Source organism: Acinonyx jubatus, chromosome B1, assembly GCF_027475565.1.
Source record: "Acinonyx jubatus isolate Ajub_Pintada_27869175 chromosome B1, VMU_Ajub_asm_v1.0, whole genome shotgun sequence".
In the NCBI taxonomy this organism is placed as follows: Eukaryota; Metazoa; Chordata; class Mammalia; order Carnivora; family Felidae; genus Acinonyx; species Acinonyx jubatus.
In genome coordinates this window covers 163,073,073-163,086,245 of record NC_069382.1, presented here as the reverse complement: position 1 = coordinate 163,086,245, position 13,173 = coordinate 163,073,073, and positions in this window count along the sequence as shown.

The window sequence follows — 13,173 nt, the reverse complement described above, 5'->3', positions numbered from 1 at the left end:
ATGGCTCAGTCAGTTAAGTATCTGACTTCGGCTCAGGGCATGATCTCACAGTTGGTGAGTTCGAGCCCTGCGTCAGGCTCTGTGCTGACAGACAGGGCAGCCTGGAGCCTGCTTCAGATTCTGTATTTCTCACTTTCTGCCCCTCCCCCACTCACACTATGTTTCTCTCTCTCTCTATGTCACACACACACACACACACTAAAAAAAGAATGATAAAAAAATAAAATTAGACTTTAAAACACGAAAATAAATTTTCTTCACCTGATATATTCGGGAAAATATATCAAATGCATTGTAGAAGGTACTCTGGAAAGAAAGAGAAGGACGTAGATGAGGATCTGGGGTGGAGGGGGTGGCAAACAGGAGAGGGACCTTGTACCGACCTACAACAACAGTGCACCTAGGCCTTAGGATTAAATTAACCTCTGCTCCTAAGAGACTGGGGAGGGAAAGGGAAAAGCAACAAACAACAACAAAAACCAACAATGCATTCATTTCGTTGGCAGGCGCGAAGAATAATAAACAAACGTTATATATCCCAATGTGAGTAAAGATAGTAAGTCCATGTGTTTATAGTGTTTATATAGTCTCTCTGCTATTTATGTAACTAACTGGCTAGCTAGCTGTCTAGCTGTCTAGGTATCAGAGTAGTTAGCTACCTAACCACCCAGCTTTCTAGTGGTTCATGTCATTGCTGGAGGTGAGTGATTCATGACATTCATATCATGATCTTCTTTAATTTGCACGGGTGCTTCCGGCTTGACATTTCCCTTCCCCCTTTCCCCACAAAGGGAAAGACAGACTTGCAAGCCTTACCTCAGCCTCCTCGAAACATGTACATCAATGTTATTGAGGAAAAAAAAAAATCATGTCCTCTAAAGATGGACTTGAAGCTTCAGAATGAAATGTAATAGATTTCATCACAAAAAAGAATTGATACTTACATAAAATATTTTAAAATCCTAACGTGACTTTAAGACTGGAAGTATTTTCCTTTGAAGACTTAACTCAAAATTCTCAGTGAAATTTCCTTATCATGGAGAAAGCAAGATATCAGGCCGTCAGAGTGGTGTGGACACTGAGCTAAAATGATTTTGAACCAAAAAAAGAATGCATTTTATGTAAAATATAATAATGATGGTATTTCGTATCTTTATGAGGAGATGTTTTTAAGTGTATTTCTTTATTTTGAGAAAGAGAGAAACAAGAGAGTGAGAGTGCATGGGGCAGAGGGATAGAGAGATTCCCAAGTAGGCTCCACACCCCGCATGGAGCTCGACATGGGGCTCGATTCCACGACCAGGAGACCATGACCAAGAGTTGGATGCTTAACCGACTGAGCCACCCAGGCTCCCTTATGAGGAAATTTTTAAAGCCAAACATCTATGATCTACATTCTCATATTGATAAAACTTACCTCATTTATTACCTTTATAAAAATAAACTTTCTAGATTTCTACTCTACTTAAAATTATTTAAGGTTTGCCCTTCAGCAGAAAAGGATTATATATACAGGAACAATAGTAGACTATTCCTGAGAAAAGTTTCCATTGTAGCTTTTTCTATGCTGCTCTTTTAGCACGGAGCCTCTAAGAGACAAGACACTTAGAACACAGAGCAATGCTAATTGGTTCTCACATGTTAGTCAAAATGAAATCTTAAATATCCTCTTTCAGAGTGTACCTTTGTTCTTTCAGAACGTACCTTGAATGATATGCCTTGAAAATATTTTTTAAATCATACAATTTTACACTGTGCCAATGCATTTTCAGGGAAGAGTCAAATTTAAACTAATGTCTGGATAAATACATGAAGTCCAAGGCACTGAAATAAAGTTATATATGTTTTAATCCTTAGGTAATTGTATTACTTTTATTGTCTCCTTTAAAAAAAATGTTAACTGTGCCTTCGTAAAATTTTAGTGAGATGACATACTAATATAGAAAAATTTTGTACAGTGAATATGGTAATTTGCTTAAGCTTAAAAATTATAAAGAAATTATGATACCACAAGTATAATAATAAAGTGATGTTTTTCGTGTAAAATAATGATTTATAATTACAGAATTCTGCTCTTAATAGAAGAGTTTTCTATTTTTAATATTTGATAATAAGAGTTGTACAGGAAATTTTGCATCAATGTGTCCATGGAGTAGAAAGTTTTAATGTAGTTGCAATAAAAAATAATTTGCTAAGATTGAAGTGTTACCAAGAGAAGCCTTATCCTTACAGTAAGAAGACTTACAAGGGGCCTTTACTCAGTGATCTAGGGACAATGTTACTTCACACATGAGTGAGAATATGGACAGAGATGCCTGGGATTCACGCATGAATACTCCCACTTACCAGACCTAAAAGCCAGACCCTTGCCCAGTTGATTCTGCTGTAGGTTGTCCTTGACCAAACTTTGAGAAACACTGCTAAAGAGTCTGACTCACATCCTTACAGACTCACAAAGCTGGAAAAATTTTAAGTACGTCAAGAATGGATCTCTCTGTCTGGAGCAGACTCATGTGCACAGAGAGAAATGTATAGTTGACCCTTGAACAAACAATACAAGTTTGAATTCTGTGGGTCCACTCATGTGCAGACTCTTTTCAATACAGTGCCGTACTGTAAATGTATTTCATTTTCTTACGATTTTCTTAATAACATTTTTACCATACTTTATTGGAAGAGTATAGCATATTATACATATGTATAACATATAAAATATGTGCTAATCAACTCTTTATGCTATCAGTAAGGCTTCTGGTCAACAATAGGCAATTAGTAGTAAAGTTTTGGGGGAGTCAAGAGTTATATGCAGATTCAACCACCTGGGTCAGTAAGGGTTAGCACCCTTAATCATCACGTTCAACTGTATGTAACAAAATGCTAAAGTGTTAATTAAAAGGAAAACTATAACTCATGCAAAGAAGTACACTTAGATCACTAAGGGAGACAGAATCAGAAAGCTGCCTGAAAAATACAGTCTCAAAACAAAATGATCTATAGAATTCAAATAAAGTAGCATCAAGTTATACATTGGTATTGATTTCACACACACACACACACACACACACACACACACACACAACTTGTTAATTATGTAGAATGGTTTTCATTTTGATGGATATAAAGGTATGGAAACTTACAAAGAACACAATACTCCTTCATATATCTATCACTCAGAATGAACAAATGTTACAAGTGTAATATATTTCATTCTTAAATGCATTAATCCATTCACACTTAATTCACATAATTTATACATATGATACATACATACTATACATATATATTGTACATATGATATGTGCATATATTGTGCCTTAGCTTATAAAACATTGATGAAGTGCCTGTTGAAAACCATTTAGCCCCTTCTTTTATAGCATATTGCAAGTTGTTTTCTTGCATCATGCATAAGCTGTCAGGAATAATGTTCACTTACATGAAAGTACTGAATGTCTGTTGCCATCCTGTCACTGTCAGCTGTTAGCTTACCATGCTGCTACCGTCAATCCCTTTGAAATGTACCCAGCGGTATTGACAGGGTGCTTACTCCGTATAGCAGCTAGAAGGATATTTTACATTCGTAGATACAAACAAATAATATAAGAGGAAAATATCACATAAAAAAATTATGACTGCACTCATTTTAGAAGCATGAATCAACAGTAAGGATTAAGACAAAAAGTTAGAAATTTCATCCTTCAAAAAGGAGCATACATTGCAAACAGAAATATTGATATATAAAAGGATATAAATCTTAGACGGAAGAGTAAAAATTTGCATAACTACTATGGCTCTAAAATGAAGCATAATAGCCTAGAATGGAGATCATCAAGAAAGGCCTTTGGCGACAGGGGGATTTTGACCTAAATCGTAGCAATCCTGGCAATAATTAGGGGAGGGGAAAAGGAAGATGACCTTTTCTGGAAATGATTCATGCACAAAGTCGCAGAAATGGAAATGAATAAGCCTTGTGTAGACCATATCACAGGACCACCTAGACTATGGCTCATGACACTTGTTGAGATTTTAAAAATGGGGGAGCTGATAGATTTAAACAGTAGGCTTTTTCAAAATGATTTTCAAACATTAGCTTTCCTTTCATGGTGTTTGTTTTTTTTTTTTAATGTTCATTTATTTTGAGAGAGAGAGTGAAAGAGAGAGAGAGACAGACAGACAGAGATGGAGTGTTAGGGGGAGGTGCCAGAGAGAAAGGGAGAGAGAAAATTCCAAATAGGCTCCATGCTGTCAGTACAGTGGGACACAATCCCACTAACGGTGAGATCATGCCCTGAGCTGAAATCAGGACCCAGACGTTCAAACGACCGAGCCACCCAGTTACCCTCATGGTGATTTGAAACACATTGGCGTTCTGTTAGATATTAATGCTATCTCACTTCCCCTCCAAAATAATATATTCTATTTGGGAACTGCTACCTACTCTGTACCCTCCTGGCAATTTACAAGTATTAGCATATCTTAGTTCCTCTGCCATTGTAGAGCAAAGAAACATCTTTACATTTGTTCACTTTAGTCCCGGAGCTCTTTTTCATAAGAGTAACCATTTTAGGGTTTGGTAACATTTGCAAGAGGTAGTGAGAATGAGTACAGATTCTTGAACAATTTTGCAACCTGGTAAATATCATCTTTGGGAGGGAAGGCTGGAACCTGGTGAAAGAAATCTATGGAGGTGGAGAGGGGAAGAGAGAATCATGTCAGAAAATTGGCAAGGTGGCTAAATCCTTCCTTCAGGTGTCAGGATGAGACCTGCATGGCATAGAGGAAATAAGAAGGGGTGCAGTCTGAGAGACAATGAAGCATTGAGACAATGAATCAAATGAAAAGAACATATTGGTTGCTTAGATATAAAGGAACGAACAAAAGGGAGGGACAAAAACAGCCATGAGTTAGTGAAAGCCACTTAACTAGCCTTTTTCTCTTTATTGTCTTTAAAAAGCAGAAAGAGTTCAGGGCACCTGGGTGGCCCAGGCAGTTAAGTGTCTGACTCTTGACTGGCTCAGTCATGATCTCCAGGTTCCTGGGTCCCAGCCCTGCATCCGGGCTTTGCACTGTCAGCCCCTCCCCTGCTCTCTCTTTCTCTCTCAAAGATAAATAAACTGTAAAAATAAGTACATATATATATATAAGCTTTAAAAAGGCAGAAAAGGGCTTAAAGAAGTCAGTGAGGACAAAAACGAAGTTCTATGGTGAATGTGTAGATTCTATGCAGAATAAAAGTAGGATTAAGGAATTCAAAGAAAATGGAAGATAGTTAACTAGTACATTAATCAAGAAAATAATCTATGAAATTTAGGTCACCCGTGATATTAATATTTATATATCTGCACTATTTACATATATATAAATCTACCCTATCAATGTTATATATTGGTACATACATATAAATATTATGTTAGGTTTTTTTTTGTTTTTGAGTTGTAAAGTCTGGAACTCAAGGAGATTTTAAATGTTTATTTTGTTTATTTTTGAGTGAGAGAGAGTGCATGGGAGTGAGAAAGGTGCAGAATGAGAGACAGAGAAGAAGTAGAGAGAGAATCCCAAGCACGCTCCTTGCTGTGAGCACAGAGCCTGATGTGGGTTCAATGACCTTGAGATCAGGACCTGAGCTAAAATCAAGAGTTGGACACTTAATCGATGAGGCACCCAGGCACCCCACAAAGGAGATTTTAATACTGAGTTCAGAGAACATTTGCTGAGGAAAATACATTTAAAATAAAGATGGGAAACATATACTAAAATTTGTAATTCATGTGTTAGTGGTCATAGAAAAAATAACATTTTGATTAATTTTTCCTGAAGCCTGTGATGCAACAAAAATGCCAGTTCATTCTCTATCCACTGCCGATACTGGCTTCCTGTGGAATGACAAAGTAAGACAAGTCAGGCAACAGTAATTTCAATCACCTCAAGATTGATTTATTTTCAATTGCAAGTTCGGTCTGGTGAAAGGTGTGATAATGGCAGCTTGAGATCCCCCAGGTAAATTAGAACATGAGAAGCAGTAATTTAAACTGTTCTCCACGTAGGGCTCTATCTTGACCTAGAGAATCGCTGTGGTCATTCAGTTATTGAATTCCTCTTTTGTTTATACTAATGCTCCTTAACTTCAATCTTGTCTGTAGAGCAAAGGGTCCTTTATGTAATTTCTATCCATGCCTTCAATAGATAAAATATACAGTGTATTATCCTTCAGTTACAATAACGGGACACTGGACGATTGTCACTATGGCACTATGGAAATGTGAAACATTTATGTAGATGATACTCTCAACAATGGGTACAGCACTTAACTGCCTTACAAAGTAACTTCTACATTATTATCGCATTTGATATTTAGCAATAACATCATGTTTAAAATTGTGAACAACCGACTGAGTGCTTTCTCCTGAATGTGCCAAGCACCACAGAGCTATATGCTTTCAACCTGGATTTTTCCATCTTGGATCAGGAGCCCCCCAGGTGTATGCAAATTTACACGTTACTTTTTTTTTTTTTAATTTTCTATTTCATGTTATTAGTACAAAACATGAACTTATTCTGAATTATCTGAATGATCATCTTATAATTGAATGCTGAAAAGTTTTCATTCCTGCTTTGGAATTGGGATTTGCAATAACATGTCCTTTACCAACTCTAAAATAATGGCATTTAACATTAATTTCAATGCTTCTCAAACTGGAGTTCAGAGACTGAGGCATCTGAAAACGCGTTCTTGGAATGCTGAATACTTGGGGTGCAGGTTTCAGTTGCAGAGAATAGAAGCCACTGAAGCTAGTTTAAGCAGAAAACAATTTAGTACAGAGAATTATTAAATGTTCAAAGTCACTGGGAGGTCAAAAGAACTATATCTCAGTAAGAACAATTCCCAAAGATGCTACAGAAATAGAAGCCAAAGTTGCTGCTGCTGCTGCTGCTGCTGTGACATCATACGAGTGCTGCCCATGGAGTCAGCAAACTGGTATCACAATTAGTGGCCCAGAACCACGCAGCCTCGGCTACAATACGCACCAGCACTATGTAGTTCATCTTCGTGTGTCCGGGAGACGCAATGCTTAGCATGAGGGAGATAGCCAATGAGTATTTACTGAAGAGATGAACAGATCTTCTTTCTTCTCTATTACACTGCTCCAAATTCATTTGGGCAAATGGCTAAAGAATGTAAGAGAGTTAATGATGGCCATGAAGAAAAGCTGGCGATCAATACTGTTAGACATATTGTTGTAGACTTACGTATTATTTACTATCATTAGTCACAAAGATAAAACACAATCCATGAAATTTCAGTGGCTTAAAGGAATAAGTAGTTCGTTTTTCACAGTTGGGTGAATTTATAGGCAGTGGGAGGATTGGGGGTTCCTTTGCTTCACATCTCATGCACGGACTGGGTAGTTTGGGAGCAATGCATTGAAAATAGCAACCTTCTGCAGCCTGGGTCGACATTCAGTTGGCATTCGGAAGGGTAAAAGTGCTTATGGTCCAGGCCTTGAAGGGGCACACATAATTTTCATTCACCTGACATTGATAGGTCACACAGCTCCAGATGACTACAGGGGGGACAGGGAATACAGTAGCGTTGTTCATTTTATCCACAGGAAGGATTGGAAATAGATTTTTTTTTTAATTTTTTAAAAAAAATTTAATGTTTATTTTATTTTGAGAGAGAGAGAGAGAGAGAGAGAGAGAGAGAGAATGAGCATGAGCAGGGGAGGAGCAGAGACAGAGAGAGAAGAATCCCAAGAAGGCTTCACGCTTAGCCCAGCATGGGGCTTGATCTCATAACTGTGAGATCATGACCTAAGCCGAAATCAAGAGTTGGACGCTTAAGCAACTAAGCCACCCAGGCGCCCCAGAAACAGATTTTAATGGGCATAACTGACTTTGTGGCAGTGTTGGAAGAGAAAATGTAGCATTTGGTTTCTAAAAATTCACTAAGTGTGAAGGCTGCTTAAGATTTTCAGTCTCTACCCCCCCTTTCCTGTGTGTACTCTCTCTCTTTCTCTCCAAAACAAACACAATTTTAAAAATTAAAAGAGAATCCTTACAGTAAATTGTATTGTGAATGCTGTTTTTGAGAGACATTACCACAAGTATACACAGAAACATCTTATCTGTCAAAGTAGTAATGATAGGACTGTAAATAACCTTCTGGGACCACAAAGTTGGGTGGTCCTGCTTCTGGACATGGAGTGCACTGCTCCTCCACCCATTGCATTTCATGGGAATTTCATTTAATTAACACTAATCCTAAATTTTAATCCTTAAGAATGGACCCTTCAAAAAGGAGATTGATATTGAATCTAAGTGGATGTATGCAAAAAAAAAAAAAAAAGAGATAAGAACTGTGAAGAGTTGAAAGAAACGGAAGGGCATGTGACAGATAAAGACTTTTAGAAAAAGGGTAAAATTCTATAGCTGCCCTAAATCTATGAAATTTGCTTCTTCCTGTACATTTTTAGCTTTTTGAATGCCTTAAATCCAGTAAATTAATTTTTGACAATAGCTGGTTTTACGTATTTTGAATGATATTATATGAACATCGATTATACAAAAAAAAAAAAAAAAGGAGGAATCAGAGACAACATTCCCAAGACTCTAACTTGAAGAAGAGAATCAGGTCTTAGTCCTGAAGAATAATAGATTGTAAGAAATTTTTTTTTGGTTAAGCCATGGAAACTTATCTGTGGGGAATAAATTTTGGAATTCCCTGAGCTGGCACCAATGGGTTAACAAGGCATGAAAAATTAGGAAGCCATAGGATGTACACACTTGAGTTTGGGTAAAGATTAGCTAAATAAGATTAGGTAAATGGGGCAAAGGCCCCCAGTATAGTATAGGACAAAAGCAGAAATCTGCTTTCACAGGAAGGAAGGACCAAATTAGGTAAACAGGTAAATAGGGCTATAGGCTTCAGCAGGGCGAAGTTGCCCAGAGGAGAGCTGATTAGCAAAAGAAAGATGCCTTGTTGACCATGAGGTGGCTTGCTCTATCTTTCTTGTCCCTTAGGCCAGTTTAGGTAAACAGAGGTGGGGCCTCATGTTTGCTGTAAACAACCTTCCACCCAGCACCAGAATCTTGTTTTGTATTGATCCAAACCGCTAAAACCACATATCTCCAAAACCCACTTTTCCCCACCCATGAGTTAATGTTCACAGTTTCATTGTCTCTCTGTGCACACCCATCATGCTTGTAAGCCTTCTGATCCTAATAAAAAAGGAGCAAGGACCCTTACTCGTGGCTCTTGTCTCTTCCTGGACATTAGCCTCTCTCGTATTTTCAATCCTGCATCCCACTCACTTGCTGGACAAGAGAGAACTCCAGACCCAGAATCTATGACACTTATCTGTCCTCCTCTAAAAGCAAAGTTCAGATGCCATAGGCAAAAGATTAAGTTGCAAAAACTTAGTTTCATTTTGATTTTCAAGAATATTTAGCTTTCTCCCATTAGCAGTTAAGACTTGGGGATATGATTCTCATAACATAAATTTGGCTATTATAGTATATTACGTTTATATTGGCAATGCATTTTATTTTTATATTTCATCTTTACAACCTGATTACACAGATCTCTCTCCCTCATTTTCTTTGTTCTTGAAAATGGCAACATTTCTCATGTATCTTTTTACAAATCAGATATCTAATAAATGTATGTTGTTGATGTTGGTTAGGTACACATTCGTACATTTTGTCCAATCATCAGCATGTGGTCAGAAAATTAGAACATTGTTAGTGAACAATGAAATCACTGTTTATGATTTTTCAAAGAAATTCTTCTTAATTATTTGCACTAAATTTGCTTAGAGTTGCATATTTTGCTTTCACAGGCAATATTAATATGTCAGATATAATGGACTTTCTCCATCACTGGCACAGTTAAATTTAAAATTCAATTGTCAGTAGATAACACAACGTTAGGGATTCTGCTAACTAAAGAGGCTTTTTCCAGAAGGAATTGGTTTTTTATTGGGATTCTTCAAGGTGTCAATGTGGACATAACATTACACATTGATGTTATAATTGAAACAATTATTATTCATTTAGTGTGTGTGTGTGTGTGTGTGTGTGTGTGTGTGTGTATATATACACACACACATATACACACTTCATTCTATATATATCCTTTGTTATTCATTGTCTAATGTTCCAAGATAGAGCAGTGATAGAAGACTGATAAGTAGTCTGCATTCATGGATTTTTACTTCTCACAGACAATAAGAATATAAATAGATGAAATAAAGCAGATAGTGGTATGTGCAAAGAGAAAAGAAAACAGGAAAATGTTATAGAAACTGACTGTGATAGTGTACAACATTACACAGAGGAGTCAGAAGAGATCTCTCATGAGGTGACATTTGTGCTAAGATCTGAATGACAAAGTTGTCAGCCATGTGAGAATCTGGAGGAGGGGCTCTCTAGGGAGAAGCAAATGTAGAGGCCATGATGACAGAATGAGTTTGGTTTATTTGCAAGGAGAGAAGGGGAGTGTGGCTAGAAACCTGAACAAGGGGGAGAGGGCTGGGCGAGGAGATTGGAAAGGAAGCCAGGGCCCTATCTTAGTGATGATTCTCTCATCTCTTGTGCTAGGCTGGAGGCCTCCAGAGAGAAGGCAGCTATTTGCAACTACTCATGTAAGAATATTCTTAGCAATTGTACATATGAGTTACTTTTATTTTTATTAATTTTTCCAATTTTCCCCAAACATGGCCATAATATCTATTCATTGTGGAAATTTTAGAAAATAGAAGCAAGTATTAAAAACTAAAAAGTATCTTAAATCCCAAATGTTCAAGAAAGTACTATGACAATTTTGTTTTTATGCCTACTTTTCCTAAGTATTTAGGCTCCAGAATCTAAGCTGTCAATGTGGAGGTCGGTGTGGGGCTTGAACCCATGGACCGTGAGATAATGACCTGAGCTGAAGTTGGATGCTCAACCAACTGAGCCACCCAGGTACCCCTTAATATTTATTTTTTACATATTTTTATTCAATGTATGTATAATAACAAGCAATTGTTAGGGTCTGCTACTCAGTTTCCTCATTTATAAAGTGGAATAAATATAGTACTTACAGCCTTTTTGTGAAAACAGAGTTTATGTATGTAAAATTCTTGGAACAATGCTTGGCACAAGAAAAGGCTAAATAAATATTATTTTTACTAGAATGTTTGTTACTATTATCATTTATTATTATATATGCAAAGCACCATAAAATTAACATTACAAAAGACAATACACTTCTTTTATACCTTCCTTATACTACATGGTAAGTTTTCAACAGATATCAAGTCAATGAATGCAAAATGGAAAAGCGCATTGTGGAAAATTGAGATTTGGACACAGTAATTTCAGGGAAAATTTGATGTGTGATTGGACGTGTGAATGTATATGTATGTCAAAAAAAAAAAAACAGGAAGAATGAGGAATATATAAGCACCCTGCTTTTTTAAAAGTTTATTTCTTTAAGAGGGAGCACGAGCGTGTGAGGGGCAGAGAGAAAAAGGGAAAGAGAGAATTCTAACCAGGCCCAGCACTGTCTGCACAGAGCCCAACATGGGGCTCAAACTCATGAACAGTGAGATCATGACCTGAGCCGAAATCAAGAGTTGGACACTCAACCAACTGAGCCACCCAGGTGCCCTAGCATCCTGCTTTTTTATGCATACAACCAACTGAGAAGATTTTGGTTGCTTATTCATAAAGGCAATAGGAATGAAAACAATAATAGCAACAACTAATAGCCTATACAAAAATTATCTAGAAACTTGAAAGAACATAGGATTGTAAAATATAAAAGAAGTTCCCTTTTCTTACAATGCCATAGGAAAAGCAGAAATTTCCCATAAGCTGAGAAATTTGGCAGAAGTGTTATTTGGAAAGAGGCCAGAAAGGAAGTTTCTTGAGATAACAAAGGATATCACTAAAGCACATACTAATTATCAATGCCCAGCTATTTTTAGGTGAAGTTTCCCCTGGAAGGTCTGCTCCCTTACATATTCTAGGTTATATACATTCTCTTGTGTTGCCAGGTTGTTTATCTGAATGCATTATTTTAATATCCTTCATTCTTTCAATAGTTTATTTATTCAATAAGTATTGATTTAGCACTATTCTATGGCAAATATTGTGCTAGATATCCTGAGAATGTGTCTGTGATAAATAATAATAATAATAACATCATATAATATATACCATATACAATAATGTATAACAATATATAATTATATGTAATAATTATTATTATGGTAAACTTTATAGAAACTTTACAGAGCACTTACTATGAGTCCTGTTGGGAATTTTTCTAAGCATTTGATTATCATAAACAAAAAATGTCAAGACAAGTATGATAATATCCCTGATTTATAGGTGAAGAAATGAGTCACAGAGAGGTAACTCCCCCAAGTCCATAAGCCAGTAGATGTCATAGGGGGCATAACTCTAGTCTATACCTCTAGCCACCATGTTGAAGATGCCTCTGATGAGCATATATATGCTCTCAGAAAACTTATAGACAGGCACAAGGAACCAAATAGTTACAATAAAACATGACAAAAACTATGTTGGGGTATATTTAAGGTATTATGAGAACACATATACTAAGTATCCAACCTAAAGAATGAGAACAGAAAAGACCCTATCTAAACTGAAGCCTGATGTATGAAGTATAATAATTGGATGTCAGGATGGGAAGCCAAAATGTTCCAGGAAGAGGAAACAACACGAAGTCCCCAAGGTAAGGGGAAATAAGATCTGGTCCGTTTGAGAAATGAAGTAAAGTTGATTGGACCTGAAGGGGAGAGATGACGAGGATGAGCCCAAAGATTTAAGAAAACAAAGTCAGGATGCTAGAGCTGCAGACCCAATTCTTCTCTTACAGGTCTGTCCAAAGAGGTGATGTCTGACTCGCCCTCCAGAGCTCCACTTGTAATAAAAAGCGCATGCATATTTCAATGGGCCGCTACCCTGCCAAGCAAAACCATTCGGGGCTAGAACAGGAAGAACTTCTAGGAGGATGATTAAGAGAGTGGAGTTTGGATGCCCTTTTTAGATGTCAGAGTGAGTGAAAAAGTTAAAAGTGATATGAGGAATGATTTTAAAAGGAGCTGAGTAAAGGAAAGGCTCTCAAGAAGAAAGTCAATATTCTCTAAGACTGCAGAAGCATTT